Here is a 5942-nt window from a genome sequence, read left to right as displayed (position 1 = left end):
CATGTCTTTTTTGAGGAGCTTTTGTTTCTCACCTTCAGGTAGGATCTTTCTTTATTCTCCAAAATCCCACTCACCAGGGTCGGGGAAGCCCCTGTAATACAGGTGTGATATTACACACCAAAAGAAATGATTAGGGAAATAGGCAGTTGGGAGAAGGACCTTTGTTAGGCTTTTACCTAGGTTCACTTTACAGCAAAGAAAAGCAGTAGACAGGGCTAAGAGGGAGGAAAAAAAAGTACCAGAAGTCAGCAACAATGAAAAAAGTCATTGAATCAAAAAGACAGATGAGAAAGTTGAGGGCCTCACCTGCAATATCTGGCCAATGACAGCTTCTGACATTGAGTTGACTGAGTGGTCAGTGTTGTCATTGTGGTTCATTTGTCCAGTATAATTGGAACAATAAAAAGTCTAGAAATGGAGAGTTATTTGATCATATCAGCAGAATCAAGTCTAAGTTCCAGGAAGTCCAAAACCTTAATTTAAGGAAAATCAGAAAATAAAAGGGAGTATGATGGGTTATCAGTTTAACTTCTCCAAATTCACATGTTGAGACTCTTATCTACAGTGAAATGGCTTTACAAGGGGAGCATTCAGAAGATAATTGGGTCTGGATGAAGCCATGGGGTAGAGGATCAAAGCTATGCATCAAATACAAAGCCGAGCAGATGAAAGTAGAATGACCTTTGCAACAAGCACAAGCTTCACACTCCTGCTGCCTGCCCACGTGCAGATGAACACATGACAAATACAGAAAAAACTGAGAATGATTGAAAACATTAATGATGACATAGGGAAAAGTCTCCTCAAGGAAAATGGTATCAATCTAAATGGGACCTTCGTAAATGTAGAGGGTTATGGCACAGTAATCACATGTTCTGGAGACATTGTTATCACAGAAGATAAGGACCAGCCTGCAGGGAGAGACAGCACTGGAGGGGAAGCCTAAGGAGGGAACAAGCTCTGTAGCTATCTACAAGGCCTGTAGCTGTCTAGAGTTATTTGTGTATGGAAATCCTTGCCTGTGTAACAATATCAGACTTTTATTTAAAGTATTTTAGTTATAGATGAATGGAGTCAGGTCCACTATTGAGTCAACCTTTGATGATTCAGTCAGCATTCTAGATGAACCTTTCTTCTGGGATCCTTTTAGTTTCTGAGTCTTTCATCAGCTAATCAGTGAACTCATGGGTAATAGAGTTTTCTACTTGCTTCTTCCAGACAATTTCCCCACCCCCATACACAAACATACTTCTAACCCATTGCTTTAGCTAGTGAATTGGTTTGATTTCACTGCAGAGCAAAACAGTTTTCAAACAAAAGAATCTGTTTTTATCTTTGGGGAGTTCTGGTGAATGAACTGGACATCTAGGCAGCTCTTGTAGGGGAAGATTTGGTTGATCATGTGGGTCACTGGTGGTACTTGGACTGTAATGATGTTCTTTCTTTGTTGATTGGCATTAAAGATGCCAATTATCATCACAATTATTATCACAACCAGATAGCTGGTTGTGAGATGTCTTGTTGACCAAAACTGACTTGTGGCAGTCAGAAGATTGATTGAAGTAATAAAGAGGACAAACCACCAACACAGTGATTTTTTTCAAGTTTCTGCCTCTGTGACTTTCACTCTTGTGTCTTTAATCCTCCCCAGGTGCACAGATGAAGGTCAAAGAAACCACTCTGTGCAGGAAGAGGTTTCACCAAGGACACTAGAGGAATACTTTGTAATATCATATAACTAGGAACAGCCAGTCCAACCATTTGTGGCTCAGCCATCTTCACACTACACTACATTATGGAAATTTCAACAATCCTTTCAAGTGTACTTTATAACTGTAGATATGTCTGCTCTGCTCAACTTAGCATCTGGGGCAAGAAGTCAGAGGCATAGCATAGGTAGCAGGAAAGGCACTTGCCTTGTACACAGCCAATCAAGATTCCATCCCTGGCACCATATATGGTCCCTCAAGCACCTCCAGGAATGATCTCTGAATGCTGCTGAGTGTGGCAAAAGAACAAACTCCAATGTTGCACCCTCAATCTAACCTGGGTGACCTTCACCAATGCATAAAGATACCGTACACTTGAATACTCCCTCAACCAACTACCAGGCTCTTCTTCAGAGCTAAATAATAATGGATTTGTCAACATTTATATCTAAAACTTTCAGCCTACTTCATACCCTTGTTGATTCAACAGAAAGTAGCTAAGTCACTGAAGTAAGAAAATGTTAATCTGCAAAACTCCCACAGATGAGAACAAACTGGCAAGAGAGAGGGAATAATTGCTTAATGGTAGAATTTTTCGGAGTGGGACACTCCCTCCCCAGGGTGTGTGAAATCACAGAGACAATCTCAGAACAGCACCACTGACTGGATCAAAGCAGCAATGCACTTGTTGCATAACCTGGCTTTCTCTTGCTTGATCAAACCATGAGGGACCAGTGCAGAATTGCATTCCTCTTGAATTGGGCCACCCCCCCCAACTTAAATACTCTTCCTGGAGAATGTCAAAAGAGCAAATTCCAACACCTCATTGTTTCCATTTTCATCATGTGGCTTGTGGCTTGTGTCCATCATTTAGTCCAGTCTTTCTAAAGATTCTCTCCTCAAAAGTAGCAAAGCTGCTAAGGATCTTCCCTTAGCCATGGTAGAGGTGGGGGAAAGTGTTGCACAAATTGGGGGGGTCTTGGGGATAGACTTGGGGGTGTGTTGCCTGCATTCACACACCATTATTGCCACTGTTCACATCCCCACCCCCACTTCTTTCTTTCTTTGCTGTGCTCTCCACGTTACGACGATGCCATTTTCCTCTCATGATTGGCACATCCTTCAGAAGTGGCTGAATGTGCTTGCCTTGTTGTGTGTCCAAGCATGGCCAGGCATGTAGTCCCACGTCCATTATGGGGCTGCCAGCAGAGCCTTGTCCTCAGCTTATGGTCCACTTCCCCCTCGTCATAACCCCCAGTTTTATTCCAAGGGGGCTGTGAGGCAGCAGGTTATGAATACCCTCTAACAGGCGCCTATTTAAAACTCTGATGGGTGACAGCCCACATGACAAACAGGCTTCAGTCTGTCAAGCCAGCAGCTCGAGCATCAGCGTGTGCCTGCTGCTTGTCTTTCTGCTGGGCGGCCATCGGGACTGAGCACAGCATGGCAGACCCTTCCAGGGGAGGGCAGTTGCTGGGTCTCAGCAAGGGGCTGTCAGACTGCCCCAATTTTCTGCATAATTTTTGCAGGGGGTTCTATATTTATATTGACCCAGGCACAGGAGTGGCCTTCTCATGGCCAGGCTTCCACTTGGCAGAGACCGTCCAGAGCAAATTTGCACTCACTACAATGTTCAATTCACCTACAAAATGCATAGATTTTTTTTTTTCCGGGTCACTGATGCACCTTGGCTCTCTCCACAATCTATTGAAATCACATTATTCAGAAACAGAATAATGTGGAATATAGACCCTGCCCCCCAGATTGTGTTAAGCTGTTGCCTAACTCTTGGCTTGAGAGGTAAGAGGTAGCTCTGGTCTGGGAGGAAGAATAAACAAAGTTTACCTAACAAATGTGATCTGCTGCACTCAACAGAAATTTATATCCATTTCTTGAGGCACAGGAAACGCCTAAATTACACAGAAACTCCAGAGCATTATAATAATAAATGGTGTGTCTTTCGATTGTCTCTCAAAGACATTTTCTGTCTGTCTCCACAGCTAGAGCTGCGCCGGTTTGTGTATTGTGCACAGAGCCTGTCATTCACAGCAGTGGCCAGGTGGCCAGCTCCTCGAGGCAAGGACAAACTCTCCGTTGCTTGCTGTGTAGAGCCAGCTCCCAACCTGATGCTTGCACATACAAAGTGCTCTGTGAATGAGGTAGGTTGAATGACCAGCCCCCAGCCCCTCATTCCTGCTGAGATGCCATTCCAAGCAGAACAGGATTAAAATAGCCACTCATGGGCTTCTCTCTCTCCCTCTCTCTCCCTTTCTCTCTCTCTCCCTCTCTCTCTTGCTCTCTCTTTCACTCTCTCTTTCTCTATTTCTCTCTCTCAAAGTAATGTAGAGGTCAGAGAAATAATACAGGAGTTGAATCACTTTTCTTGCATATACTCAAACCTGATTCCATTCTCCAACTCTACACCTGGTTCTCTGAGACCAACAATCTTGCCTCAACTCAGAGGTAGGACTAACCCCTGAGCACTACCAGGTGTACCAGGTGTGGCCCAAAAAACCTTACCCAACTCACAAGAAAACAAAATATAATGTTGGAAGAATATCTGTGGGCTAGAGTACAGACTTTGTAGGAAGGATGCCTGGGTTTGATCCCCAGTACCACATGTTCACCTGAGCCCTACCAAGAGTACAGAGCTGAGAACTGAGCCTGAATACCACCAGGAATGATCCCCAAACCATAGTAACCAATCAATGTAATCCTGGTTAGTCAAACTAGAGCCAGGGCATAGCTGAAAACACTCTTTCTCATTACCCCCCCCCAAATAAAACTATGGCAAAACCCAATTTTCCTATGTACTTCTGTTTTCACTTTCACTTTGGTTGCCCCAGGATCTAGCCAACTGGTTCAAACCAATTTAAACTATCTCAGAAACAAATGGAACCAAGCAAAAAACAAACAAACAAAAACCACCAATATCAATTCACTTGAAATCAAGAAAAGCTTCTTGAAAGAGAAGTAATGACAGCACAGACAAAGGCATGTCTTCCATCTGCCTTACTTAATCAGGAAGAGAAGATCTCCTGCCTCAATCAGATGAAGTGGCCCCAGCAGTATAACCTCCAGTAACAGAACAGGAGGCAAACTGTGGGAAGCAGATCTGGGTTTCAGTATCTTCCAGAAACCCAGATTCTGCCTGTTTCTCGAATCAAGAGAGTATGGGCACGAGGAAGAGGGAGAGAGTTCTGTGGTGATGGTGAAAAGGAGTTCAGAAAGGGGTACCTAAATAGCATAGCATCACTAAGCAGATGAAACCAACTGTCCAGAAAGGGGCACACTGAAGTTTGTGCTCAAATGTGCAGCTTTAGCAAAGCCAGTGTGAGCCCTTTGCCCCTAAAATAATCCCTCCGGTGAAAGATGCCCAGAGAACCAATTTAGGTGCTTAATATTCCCTTTTTAACTCAGAACAAGGCCCTGCTCTTTCTTATCTTTTTCTTCTCCCTTCTAAGTGCTCAAACTTTCATCCTTTTTGACTCCTTCCAAGTCCAGTACAAAGGTGGAGATCAGTTTTCTTTCGTTTTTAAAATTTTTAGATGCATGTTTTCTTAAAAATACATCAAATGCAAGGATGATAGGTATTCCCATGGAAATGGGTTTTCTCTAAATTGGTTAACTGATTAGAAGACTTCCAAATCTTTGGATGTGTGTTAGGGGTCTGAGGATGGTAATAATACCACTTGAGTATATTCTTTTATTTAAACAACTTTATTACATATATGATTATGTTTGGGTTTCAGTCATGTAAAGAACACCACCCATCACCAGTGCAACATTCCCATCACCAATGTCCCAAATATCCCTCCTCCACCCAATCCCCACCTGTACTCTAGACAGGCTTTCTATTTCCCTCATACATTCTCATTATTAGGATAGTTCAAAACGTAGTTATTTCTCTAACTAAACTCATCCCTGTTTGTGGTGAGCTTCATGAGGTGAGCTGTAACTTCCAGCTCTTTTCTCTTTTGTGTCTGAAAGTTATTGCAAGAATATCTTTCATTTTTCTTAAAACCCATAGATGAGTGAGACCATTCTGCATCTTTCTCTCTCTCTGACTTATTTTACTCAGCATAATAGATTCCATGTACATCCATGTATAGGAAAATTTCATGACTTCATCTCTCCTGACAACGGCATAATATTCCATTGTGTATATGTACCAGTTTCTTTAGCCATTCATCCGTTGAAGGGTATCTTGGCTGTTTCCAGAGTCTTGCTATG

The sequence above is a fragment of the Suncus etruscus genome, chromosome 8, assembly GCF_024139225.1.
Source record: "Suncus etruscus isolate mSunEtr1 chromosome 8, mSunEtr1.pri.cur, whole genome shotgun sequence".
Classification (NCBI taxonomy): Eukaryota; Metazoa; Chordata; class Mammalia; order Eulipotyphla; family Soricidae; genus Suncus; species Suncus etruscus.
Note: the sequence above shows the minus strand (reverse complement) of the source record.